Source organism: Pygocentrus nattereri, chromosome 5 (genome assembly GCF_015220715.1).
Source record: "Pygocentrus nattereri isolate fPygNat1 chromosome 5, fPygNat1.pri, whole genome shotgun sequence".
NCBI lineage: Eukaryota > Metazoa > Chordata > Actinopteri > Characiformes > Serrasalmidae > Pygocentrus > Pygocentrus nattereri.
In genome coordinates, this window is record NC_051215.1 from 46304911 (window position 1) to 46319411 (window position 14501).

Consider the following 14501-nt stretch of genomic DNA (forward strand, 5'->3'; position numbering starts at 1 on the left):
CGCATGTTAATGAGCGTAAAAAGTGTCTGATCGACAAAAACCACGTCGTCAGTCACCGTCATTTAACCACAAGTGCTTCACTTAGACCCAAGAATCCATTTCTGTGATATCTTCATGAAGAGACTCAGTGGCCTTTTATGTGGCGTCCTTCAGAAATGGATGAACTGAGTGTAATATAAAGCTCATGATATGTGGATTACAAATGTTTTCAAGGTCAGTGAGACGTTCCACATCAGTTTGGCTGTACGCAGAGTTTTGTCCCTTTCAGAAAGTTGCTTTAATACATTTCTTTTCTCCCTCATGTTCTTTGTTCATTCATTCGGCATCTGTTCGGTTTATGTATATATCATTTTCACATTTATTTGTTTACTTATTTATTGTTCAGTTTTCTTCAGTGATGCTATGGATTTAAGTGTGAATAGTACCTCGTGAACAGAAGACCTCATCTAATGGGAATATGTGATGGAATGGGTCCCTAATTATTCAGTGTGTCAAGCACAATGTCTAAGAATATGTGGGTTAGTCAGATTCGTATGTAATTTCTCCACCGAAAGAGATTCAGAGATTCATGTTGTGACGGAAACAGTGATATCTGTTAATCACAGTATTCTTACTTGTAGATATCAAGACAAAAATGGTTATCAAGATGCTGATTGTTTAAACTGGACACACAGTTTGTGTAGTGTGGTGTGACGTTTATGGTTTAATGGTACAGAAACCCATCATAGCAAGCTCATCAATATGAGTATCACTGTCTTAAACATAAGATCCCACTCAACACTTTTTTTAATAAAAAAAAATAATAACATGATTCTTTCATTGGTCTTCTTTACATGAAAGTTTGTATTATCCCTGGTTGTGGTCATACTGGTCACCAGTCACGCCTTAACTCTCTTCAAAAGACTTGCAATGACTTGGTCTACTTAAAATTAGGACATTTTTAATAGGTTTTGATATCAAAAAAGATACTATATTTAGCAAAGAACACAGTGACTTTTGGGGTTTTTAAATATCACCATACAAAATTATTTTCATTCCTTTCTGTGATGTATTTCTGAGTTAAACATAGTATGAAAGGTCTGAGCTGAGCACTTCTCTTTGACAGGTAGGGTGATGGGAGGGGGACGAACAACGGTGTTACTGGTTAGTAACGTGCTAACGACATTTATACACACAGCTCAAAAAAATAAAGGGAACACTTAAACAACACAATATAACTCCAAGTAAGTCAAACTTCTGTGAAATCAAACTGTCCACTTAGGAAGCAACACTGACAATCAATTTCACAGCTGTTGTGCAAATGGAACAGACAACAGGTGGAAATTATCGGCAATCAGCAAGACACACTCAATAAAGGAGTGGTTCTGCAGGTGGGACCACAGACCACTTCTCAGTACCTTTCTGCTTTCTGGCTGATGTTTTGGTCACTTTTGAATGTTGGTGGTCTTTCACACTCGTGGTAGAAGGAGACGGACTCTACAACCCACACAAGTGGCTCAGGTAGTGCAGCTCACCCAGGATGGCACATCAATGCAAGCTGTGGCAAGAAGGTTTGCTGTGTCTGTCAGCGTAGTGTCCAGAGGCTGGAGGCGCTACCAGGAGACAGGCCAGTACACCAGGAGACGTGGAGGAGGCCGTAGGAGGGCAACAACCCAGCAGCAGGACCGCTACCTCCGCCTTTGTGCAAGGAGGAACAGGAGGAGCACTGCCAGAGCCCTGCAAAATGACCTCCAGCAGGCCACAAATGTGCATGTGGCTGCACAAACGGTTAGAAACCGACTCCATGAGGATGGTATGAGGACCCGACGTCCACAGATGGGGGTTGTGCTCACAGCCCAACACCGTGCAGGACGCTTGGCATTTGCCAGAGAACACCAGGATTGGCAAATTCGCCACTGGCGCCCTGTGATCTTCACAGATGAAAGCAGGTTCACACTGAGCACATGTGACAGACGTGACAGAGTCTGGAGACGCCGTGGAGAGCGATCTGCTGCCTGCAACATCCTTCAGCATGACCGGTTTGGCAGTGGGTCAGTAATGGTGTGGGGTGGCATTTCTTTGGAGGGCCGCACAGCCCTCCATGTGCTCGCCAGAGGTAGCCTGACTGCCATTAGGTACCGAGATGAGATCCTCAGACCCCTTGTGAGACCATATGCTGGTGCAGTTGGCCCTGGGTTCCTCCTAATGCAGGTCAATGCTAGACCTCATGTGGCTGGAGTGTGTCAGCAGTTCCTGCAAGATGAAGGCATTGAAGCTATGGACTGGCCCGCCCGTTCCCCAGACCTAAATCCGATTGAGCACATCTGGGACATCATGTCTCGCTCCATCCACCAACGCCCACATTGCACCACAGACTGTCCAGGAGTTGGCGGATGCTTTAGTCCAGGTCTGGGAGGAGATCCCTCAGGAGACCATCCGCCACCTCATCAGGAGCTGCCCAGGCGTTGTAGGGAGGTCATACAGGCACGTGGAGGCCACACACAACACTGAGCCTCATTTTGACTTGTTTTAAGGACATCACATTAAAGTTGGATCAGCCTGTCGTGTGTTTTTCCACTTTAATTTTGTGTGTGACTCCAAATCCAGGCCTCCACTGGTTAATAAAATTGATTTCCATTGATTTTTATGTGATTTTGTTGTCAGCACATTCAACTTTGTACAGAACAAAGTATTCAATGAGAATTTCATTCATTCAGATCTAGGATGTGTTATTTGAGTGTTCCCTTTATTTTTTTTGAGCAGTGTATACACACACACACACACACACACACACACACACACACACACACACACACACATCGTTGCTGTCAGAATTTGACTGCTGCCTTTGTCCAAATGGACCAAATGAAAATGTAGTTTGTTTACACTGACATTTGGCACAGGCATGGAGCAGTTTTACTCAGGAAACTGTATTGAGTTATAGCAAAGTCTCTACTTGGACACAAAAACGTAACAGCAACTGCAGCAGGAGAGCTTGTTATGCTCACAGAAAAACTAGAAGACACAATCAAACATTTAGAAACAGGGAAAAAAAAAACAGCCACCACAAGCTGAGATTCATTCACATCCCCAGGCACAGAACAGCAAAGGTTTTCAATACAACAAAAGAAAGGAGAACACTGCTGTTCCTCCTGCTGTATGAATACAGCACCTCTATGGCCTCAAGAGATATACAAGCTAAAACTGATCAGTTACACCTGACAGAACTCCTTGGAATGACTGAGACAGCGTAAGTGAAAAATGTGTTTATTTTCAGATTCCATATACAACTGTAAGTCATGAGCTGTCTCCTCTAGCAGCATCATTAGAGACAGATACTGGAGTGCAGTAGAGGAAAAGATGTAATCATCATGATATCGAAGGGTATGTGCCTATATATAGTAAACGGGTGAAATACAATAAGTATTAATAAATAAACAAAGCAGAATCAGTACAGCACAGTCAAATGGACAATGTATTTGGTTTGAATTACTAGCAGTGAAACCAAAACCTAGCCTGCAGTGTGAGCTTAAACAGCCGTTTTTTAAATTAAAATTAAATGCACCTCATTTGGGACACGGTCTGCTGTATCATTGCCATCGGAACAAAACCTCCAAAAGGGTCACTTTTCAGGAGAAGGACAAAAAACCTTCTCAACTTCTAATGGAAGTTCATGTAAAAATGTGTTAAGTAATTCTGGACCATTTTTATTAGTCCACTTATGGTGAAAATTTTAGGCACTGTAATGGGCAGCTGGTGTCTTTAAATAACGTGGAAAAGACAGATAAAAACGGAGGTACAAGGTTTTGTCCCGACAGCGACATAAGAGTGGTGTTAATGTTAATGCTGAACGTTTAGACTCCCATAACATGGACTAGAATAAACGAACCAGCACAGAGAGGTTGGAACCTCGGCCTATGATAGAGCCGGTTTTCTAATATTTCTACACCATTTTGATTCACTGCTTTATATACGTGGCTGCATTTCATCACAAACCAATAAAGACGGTTTAACCTATGGGCCTGATACGGATTTCCTTCAAAAGGAAACCTCGGAGGCCATGAGAAGCTTTTGGATTTAGCCACACTACGCTACACCTGTCGTGGATTAAGAGGTCAATAAAGAAAAGAAAAAAGAAAGGCCACACATTCTCTGCCCGCTGCACGAACACCGCGGTTACGTACCGTTCATGCTACAATTTCAGGAGAGGATCCCGATATACAGGTAACTAGGTAACTGGTACACAAGCAGCTATTGCAAAACTGTTAGAGAGACTTTAGTATTGTTTGTGTTTTGTGTCAATATTCTGTGTGTGCAGTCAAAGACAAAGCCATTTCCACTTAACTCAGTAAGTAGTTTGCTTGTTAAAGACAGTGAATCTCTACTGAGCAAAAGCACCATTATTTTTTCCACTTGACTAAGTTTTGTATGAGATTTGGCCGCGTTTAAATAAAACTCCAAAGTAAACCAACCTTCTAGCCAAAGCACCTGTATCAGCTACTCCCATTAATATAGGGAGAGTCTCATTCGCCCCAACTCCAACTCTTTTCCAGAAAATTCTAGCATCGCCAAATAAAAAATAAGCTCATCAGAGAAATTTCTGCATATCGCAGTACTTTAATACATACTCATACAGTATTGTGTGTCATGAATAACTATTTCAATTAGCAAATGCATGCTAAATATATTAAATCACAACAATATATACAAAGGCATTACCATTTTTGCCCCTAGCAAAAAGTAAAAACAATAAGAATAAACACAACGGCAATTTGATTAAAAAACACCAGTTACTGGCAGTCACATTAAAGTAGGAGGCCAGTCTACTAAACAGCATCTATCCGGCTCAATCAGAGCTTGAGGAATAACGTCCCCTTTGAAGGACGACTAAAGGCTCTGATCTAAAAATGCTGCATACTCCGCTTTAAAACCACCGCAGCCGGGACAGGACCAGTTATTCTTCACTACAGCTCGTTACATCTTCTGATTACATCTCTTAGAAATATAACTACTCTACCACGGTGAGCCAAGGAATATACAAGGACATATGTTGGTCATTCTGCGTCAACTCCCATAGGATCTGGCAGGTCACATGATAGATTTCCGAAACAAAACGCAAACAAAAACATCTATTTACTTAAAGCTGTGAACTGATTTGTCGTTACGAGGTTTTAAACTGGGTCCCATTAGGATGTTAATATTATCTTAAACACCGAGTTTGACTGCTGACAGAACGACTGAATTGAGAAGAGATAGTAACATAAATACAACATTAATATTTCAAATCAACTGGTTTAATGTCAACAAACTCACGTGACAGGTTAAGCTAACGGAGGGTGTTGCTCTCCAAACGTCAGACATTTATCAACATTCTTCTTATTTATTTATTTACTCTGTAAACAAACAGTAACCATGCATTAAAATGTGCAGTAGTGTGTAGAGGACGGGTAACTTTTCATTTAGAAAACCAGCAAGACGTCACTTGACTAGGGGTGCCCAAACACTTGCATAAGGCAGAGGTTTTGCGTGCAACTGTGCGTATATACACACACACACACACAAGTCGGGACGCAGTTAAAATGTTTAATAAATAAATAAATAAACAATACGATTAATTTAAACCTTACATTTAATTGAAAATAGTACAAAGACAACCAATCAAATGTTGGAACGGAGATGCCAGCAGCATGTTTCAAAAAAGCTGGGACAGGGGCAACGAAAGACGTGAAGTTGTGTAAAACTGAAAAGGAAAAATCTCACAACTAAATGGTTTAACTGGCAACAGGTTCAAAACTGGTTATGAAAAGTATTTCGAAGTACTTTCAAAAGTAAAGATGGGCAGGGATTCACCACAAACAGTGCAACAATTCAAGAATAGTGTTTCCTAACACCAAATAGCAAAGAATGTGGGTATTATATCTCATACCATGTACCATGTATGAGATATAATATAATTAAGATTCACAGAATCTGAAGAAACATCTGTAGGTATGTATGTAAGACCGAAAAACCAACACTGGATGGCTGTGATCAATACCGGATGGCACTGCACTGAAAACGGACATGAGTCTGTAATGGAAATCACTGCAGCAGGAACAAGTCTCAAAACAGTTCATTGCTGCATCCAGAAATGCAAGTTAAAACTCTACCATACAAAGAAGAAACTGTATTTAACTGTATTTTCAGAGAAGTGCTCGTTTGTTTTAGTAAGATCATTTCAAACCACAGTCTGCATGTATTACAACAGTATAAAACAGTCTGCAGTCCAGGTCAAATGAAAACATCTGGTGTATTATGAAATGAAAAGTATGACAAAGGAGATCCCACATTGCTGAGTAGATGAAATCCTGTGTCAAGCAAGAACGGGAAAACATTTCACTTTCAACACTACAGCAGTGTCTCCCCTCAGTTCCCAAACACTTAGAGTGTAGTTAAAAGAAGAGGTGAAGCCAAACAGCAGAAAACATCCCCTGTCCCAAATGGGCATATATTAAAAAACAAACAAAAAAAACAATTCCTCAGTTTCAATATTTGATATATTTTCTTTGTAATAATTTTCAATTAAATATAGGGTTTCAGTGATTTGCACATCTCTGGACTTTTATTTACATGTTGCACAGCGTTCTTTTTTCCAACTATTTGGGAAACAGGTTTTATAGTTTACCTGCAAAACTGCCACCTAAGTGCTACATATAACAACTACATATAAGAAGCATTCTACCAAATTAGTCCCAGAGTAAATAAATACATAAATAAATGAATAAAAAAAATATTCAAAAAGTATTCAGACCTTGGAATTTACAAGGATTATGTTATGATCTGTTTAAACCCAAGACATTAACTGGTTAGTAATAAGCGTAATATACAGAAAATGATTCCATAGAGTTCTTTCTATTGGGAAGTATCTGTCCCAAACCCTAATTCCTAAAGTGCAACTTAATAATACTTCTCTTTTTCACATTTTCAATTGCTTGTTTTTTCTTCAAAGTGGTTATATTTTAATTAATGCTGTCTGACGTTTTTGTGACTACAGAAACAGTGTTTATCCATAATGTTTTTATCCAGTTTATTTTAGCCACACCCCTGCATTTCAGACATTTACATTTACAGCATTTGGCAGTGGTTGGTTAGTGTAGTGGTTAACATCTCTGACTTCCAGACTGTAGGCTGGGGTTCAATCCCCACCTGGGCAAACACCCTACACTATACCAATAAGAGTCCTTGGGCAAGACTCCTAAGACTGCCTTCGCCTACCTGTGTAAAACGATCAATTTGGCTGGTCAAATTCAGAGCTGAAAATGAGACCGCATCCCTGCAGCTACAGCCAAAAGATCACATTATTTTCAAAGTGTGTCCCAAAGTCTGAAAATCAGAGTGTATGATTAAGAACCATCACTACTAAAAAGTTTAAGTTTTTTTAAAGTTTTTAAGTGATACTGTTTTGATCCCACAACCGGGGAAATTCCACCTCCGCATTTAACCCATCCATGCAAGTGAAACACCCCACACACACACTAGGGGGCAGTGAACACACTTGCCCGGAGCGGTGAGCAGCCCTATCCACGGTGCCCGGGGAGCAGTTGGGGGTTAGGTGTCTTGCTCAAGGACACCTCAGTCATGGACTGTCGGCGCTGGGGATTGAACTGGCAACCTTCCGGTCACAGGGCCAGATCCCTAACCTCCAGCCCACGACTGCCCCTAAAAAACATATTTTCTGCAAACAATTAAACTTTTTGCACTTTACTGAAAGATATCATGATTGTGTACAAGCTGTGTTCGTCATATACTGGCTAGTGCTTTTGAGTTCTACTAAAAATGAGCAAAATCTGTCACCGAAATATTTGACAAAATATAACGTTCAATGTTCAATCATTCATTGTGAATTTCCCCGCTGTGGGACTAATAAAGGATTAACTTATCTTAGTTAAATAAAATAAACCGAATTCAGAAATAGGCTCATTTAAATAGTGTTTTAAAAAGGTATTTTACACAAAAGTCCAAGTTAGTTGAAAGTCCAAAAAGGGTTTTGACATTGAACCAATTGGGTAGAATGTTCCATATATGAAATATTCTTCATATGTATACTCTGTTACAATTTCAGCTTGAGTCCGTCATTCTGTAAATGTAACGGGGAGCGAGGAGGCGGACGCGTGCGCGGAGATAAGCGACTTTTATTAAGGGCAAATCCAAAATCAGGGTCTAGACGGTCCATGGTCAGAGAGCCAACACGAAGATAAGGTGGGACGGACATAACGAAAATAAACGGGTCAAACAAACAACAGGGTCGGAAGATCAAACAACCTAACACATCAAACTTTAAACATATCAAACAGCACATACAAACAACATCCCAAACAAACAAACATCAAACACAATCAAACAAAGACCAGCACTAGACTAAGGGCTAACGAGGGTTCACAAGACACAGGTGGAAAACAGGTGGAAACAAGGGCGGAGACAAGAAACAAGGGGCAGAACCGGGAGGAAACCAAACAAAGAAGCACATGGACGATAAAAAGTAAACAGAAAAGCACATGGAGGACTGGGAGGAGCCAATCGTGACAGTAAGAAATTAGTTAATATTTAAGGGAATTTAAAACCTGCTGGAATAAATTTGTAAAAATTCATATACAGTTTGAAGCTGAACTAGAAAAATCTACATTTTGCATGAATTAAGCAGATATTTCTGCTTGATTTTTTTTATGAAATCCATGTGGCTCCACTATGCCCTGTGTGAACTGTGCTGAATGTCATATAATTTACACATATTCACAGATTTTATATGCAGTTCCTTTTGTCATTTATTGTTGATTCTACAGTTTTGAGCTCCTAAAAATGTTAAAAACGCAACTTTTCCAACCAACCATCTGAAAAAAATCACGGCAATTTCTTCGTTCTAAAACTTCATCATGGCTTTAAAGCATTACTGCACTTTCTTTAAACTCAAAGCTCGAACGTGCCTCTGCTTAAACTGGAATTAAAAGATCTTCTCAAGATCTACACAAAATAAAACAGACTTCTAGAGAATCACAGAGTGAAAGACTGTGGTTAGGCATCAGGTTAGGAATTGATCCTGCTATAGAACTTTGGGCTAAAAAACATAACAGTAATGCTTTCGTTGCCATAACAGGAAATAAAAACAGCAATTTTTCAGTATTTATTCTGATCTTACTCTTAGGCCTGGCGAGTATTCGGTCATAGTGCTCTTCATGCTATTTCATACCAGAAAAACAGAAACCAACCAAAGATTATGGGCTACATGTGAAGGCACTTCAGGATGACTGTGATGAAAATCTCTTATGAGTACGACCTGGACGTCTGATGCTTACAGGCGTCTCGGTTCACCCAATTATGACCCACTCTGAAGAGCAGGCTTCTCTAGTAATTAGATTTCGTCAAGCTCCCTATAAGCTCCTTGAGCTTTTAAGAGTACGTCCTGAATCTCTGGGCAGAAGCCTACATCAGTAATAAAGCCTCTGATGGAGAAAACATTTCCGCGGAACTGGCAGGTCTGGCTTCCGGATAAAAAAATGATCAACAAATAATGAATTTCTATATTGGAAATGTACAGCACAAACATGCAGCTTCAACACGGTATTCCTGACGTCAACACAAAAGAGGTCTTAACCAGAAAACTCTCTGATCCTGCAGCAAGTGCACACAGGGGAAGCGAATATTTGCCTCCGGAAAGAGCCCATCCCGCTTCTCTAGTACACGTGCTGTACAATAACAATTAAGCAAATAAATGAATACTGTGAATTTTGTTGGTCACAAGGTCAACAGACCACATCTGCAAACGTGTACTGACCAAACTGTTGACATCGAGTGCACCAACAGCCTGTGCTTTAAAGTGAAATGAAATACCACCATTATCAGTCGTCAGCAGGGTGGGAAAAACAATCCATTCTGCATCACAGTTCTCTCTTAAGATTAGGCTCACCACTGCTCTGAAGATTTAGATGAGCTGTGAAAATACACACGCCTACAAAAGATGGCTCTTCAAGGGTTCTTTAGTAAAGGCAATGGTTTCATTTAAAACAATGTGTACTACATTTAAGCATTTCATGCTTAAATGGGTCTTATGTATGGTGAAATGGTTCTTCAGATTGATGGAGAGTATGTTGTATATGGTTCTACGTAGAAACAAAAGTGTTCTTCTACTGTTACAGGCTTGACCTCCTAACAACAGCAGAACACTTTTCGGTTCTGTATAGAGCCAAGCTCCAAAGGAAGTATATAGAAGAATATACACATTCTCCATCCAACTGAGAGAGAAAATAATTAAATGACCATGTAAAGAACCATTTAAGCATAAAATCCACTGCCTTTACTAAAGAACCCTTAAAGAACAATCTTTAAGAGTGAATATTTTCATGTTGCAACTCGATTATATATATATATATATATATATATTTCTCCATACAAGAAAACCTTGTATCTCCATTTTTGTCATTTTTCAGTTTTTGACATAATTTGAAAGTATCTGTTACTCTTTACATTGTTTGTAAATTCTGTGATGAGTGGCCTAAAAGAAATGACCCAAAATGACATGGGAAAAATTCTGGTTCCATCGACTTACATTGGAAGTGAAGTAAGTTTTTTCCTTCTACTGCCTTCACTAAAGAATCCTCGAAGAACCATCTTTTTAAGAGTGTACAGTACTAGGCAAAAGTTTTAGGCACCTGACAAAGTTATGGTCAGTAAATGTTTCATTGTTACATTAAATACACATCATTAATACAATAACAGTGATTTTATATATACAAAAGCATTCATTTAACCATTTCCAAGCCTCTCCTCATGGTCGCCCAGTATCACCAGCAGCTGGTTTGGTTATTCAATTCTTTATTTTGTTAAATCAAACGTTATGGACGATGAAATGTAATAAATCCACATGATGGCTGGGGGCATCCAGGAGAACTCTAGAACCAACTTTGATCTTCAAACTAGCTGACAAGATAAGGATTTCTTGTTTCCTTTTTCAGTATTTATGCTTATTTGCATCTATATCAAATACGCAAGTTCCCTCTGGGATCAATAAAGGATTCTGATTCTGATTATTCGAATGTGAGATGGTCTTTCTACCAGCAAAAACACTCTTATTGCCAAGATAAATGGTTTTAAATAATGTGTTTATGCACCTAAGGCTTTTGTAAAGTACTGTAATGTTTCATGGTTTCATCTATAGCTGAATTCCAGAGTGCATCCTCTTTTAAGGCTGGAAATGCCTCATTTTACAGGTAATACCAAGACCTGGCTTTGGAACTCACTCATTAGCGCAAGCACCCACAACTGTGGCAGTATTTAGTTTCTCCAGCAGCAGAAATATCAGCGCACCAGTCATCTATAAAAGCACATCTGCAGTCACTTTCAAAATAACTTTTAAAACAAGAGACAGTTTTTTAAAAATCCTTACTCTGCATTATATTATCTAACTTAATCTTCTCTGAAACTACTGAATGTTAAAATGCATGTCTACTGCCTACATAATCACAAAAGTCATGATGTAAGCCAATAAAATAAAAAATGAAGATGCATCAGTTATCATTTCATCACATCTTAGACACCCTGAATCATCCCCTCCCTAGTAAACAGAAAGGTAAGCAGCCTGGATGCAGACTTCTTCCTTTCGTGCACTTAAGCATGCTTCTGAAAACATGTCAAAAGATAAACAAACAACTGTAATATCAGCCTTCTTAGCTCCTTTACAAAGACGTCAAAATATTTCTCATAGTAAATGAATGAGAATGTTCAGTATTTATAACGCGTTACATCAGTTAACCATTCGACACACTGGCACACCTACAGACGAACCATTGCAACAACTTTTTTTTACTTGTAAATGAAAGAAAATTAAAAGGTAGGTTATACATGAGCCAGTCACTCAAAAAAAAAGAATCAAGGAACTACAGTAACTGTGTATTTGTTGTGAAATAAATAAAATAAATGCTTATGAATTCTAAATTGCTGAAATTATGCATATATTACTCAAAATTATGATGTCTAATGAATGTACGGTAACTGAGTGGTAAATATGGCTCTAGAAATGGTGCAGGCATGTGGTTTCAGTGCCTGAACAAATCCACAGCAGCTCTCAAGTTTCAAAACAACGGCTCACGTAAGGGTGTGGCCATAAAAGGTGGCAGGTTGAGTCAATATTTTCTTTAAAAGGTGTGGTCTGACAGTTATGGGTTCTCGAGATAGGTCTATAGCCTACTTCCTTTCTCGTGGATCATATAATGTTGACCTGTTTAAACATAAAAATAGCTGGGAGTTGTTGTACCTATATGAGTGACTGTGTTTAAATATATATATATGTTTTACATTTAATCCCCACTAAATGTTTGGATCAATGAGGCAAATGGTTTTACCTTCAGGTACTTCATGCTTGTTTACACGTTTTAGATGTGACTTACTGAGAGCACATTTGCTCTCCTGAAAGACATGTACCTAAAAGTCACCCAGCAAGACGATTCCTTTGGAAAAACCCTCCAAAAAGAACAGAATGCGTGAGTTCCACCTAAAATCCCCTCTACAAAAAGGACAGAATGAATGGAAAAGAACAAAGAGGTAGATATTCTTGTTCTTAAGCATGTTTAAAGTGCCCAAAAAATAGCCCTTCAACCTGTGTAACAAAGATTGAAGCACCATTAAAAACCATAAATAGACACTTACTACACTTCATTCCATCGTGGTGTGTTTTGATAGTGGTTTATGATACTGATGACCCCCGAAAGCCCCCATCCAGTTTTACTTTGAGATAAACAGCCCAGCATGTTTGAATAACGGACCATTAATAACGGGTACATTCAGTGTGTGCAATTTACAAGTGAAATGCCAACCTAACAAGATGCCAAAAACAACCACAGTTGACGCAACACAAATTTATTTAAGTGTTAATTGAGTGTCTTTTTTATCAAGAAGGCATACTATTTATCATATATTTGTTATATGTATATAGAAATAAAACAAAACATATTTTTTGACCTAGACTGAAGAATATCAGCAAAGGGAAATGTAAACCATGTTCCATCCAATATCATGAAAAACATCCCTCGACCATCGACTCTGCCAATCTGACACTTAACATATTTGCATAGGCAAAATGAGATTAGCCCTTAAACAGTGTGTTTCCTGAATCTTTATCTAATTATGCTGAGAAAAATTCAACAAATAATAGCTACTCTTCATCAAACCTCAGTATACCTGTGCACATCTCATTTACAGTGTTAGGCTTCAAGTAGTTAAAAATAAATTTAACAGTGACAACTAGAGGTGGAAACAAAAAAACATGAGAGGTAGAAGAAAACCAATGAAACTCTCCAGAGACCTGTAAGAACAATGTTCCTCAGATTGCAGGCGATCTCAGACTTTGTTTTGTGTTTTAAAATGAGGAGCCTTTCGAAGAAAGAAGAAGAAAAAAAAAAATCTAAACAATGCAATGCTGTGCAATTTTCAGTCAAAAGCACTGGCTGTTGCCTGAGACAGCCTTCAAGCTAAAACCTCTTCATCTCTCATGGCAGAACAAAATCACACCAAAACAGAGAAATTAAATGTGTGAATTAATCCATGACATTACAAGACAACTGAAACGTTACATACTGTGACCACGGATTTGTATGTTGAGCTGACAGTTTAACCAAGGTCTTTTCAGCAACTGTAAAAGAAGGAAAAACTGAAGTAATGAGTTTATACTGGACTAGACAGAAGCAGAGCAACATCAACAGATAAACCACTGACCTGCAGTGCAAAAAAAAAAAAAAAAAAAAAAAAAGTCATGGATTAATTTGTCAGATTTATAAGGCCTGAACACAAAAACACAAACAGAGCAAATATTTGCAGTGCACCCCTTTTAACATTTGGACAAAACTGAAATCTTTACATTGGTGTCCTACAGGTTCATCATGCCGTTCGCAAATCGTTTGGCTCACCATTTGAATGTAAACGTAGTTTGCACCAAGACTTCCCATTCAGAAGACGTTGCATTTTTAAGCAAAACGTAAGTAACTGACCATTAATGTATGCTTTAAACCCACACCGTGTTTGCTCAAAGCGAGGGGGAGGTACAATGGCATGTTGAGTATGGGCTTGGACCATTTTTGACTCACTACTATCACTGATATCTAGGCATGCTAAACCAGAAACAAAGCACTTAACCTAAGACAGGTTAACAGTGCTGCCAATCCCTACAAATGAACTATATGCCCTCTTCAACTCCAGCTGCATTTTATTTTCAATACAGTAACATGACCAGATTTATATCAGCAAAGTTTAGTTTAAATGTGCACAGTCCCCTTGTCATAGAGAATTTAGTCTTTTTTAAGGTCAGCCAACCACCCACTGTTCATCCTTTTAGAACAATGAATGGAAAACAAAACCTCTTCTATTGTATTCAAATCCAGGAAACACATGCAACTTGTATTTTGGTACAGTGTAACAAGGAATGAAGGGTAATATAGTCTTTTGTCTTCGCATTGGCTGATGCTGATGTGTAAATCTACTAATGCTAAACCTGTGATTCT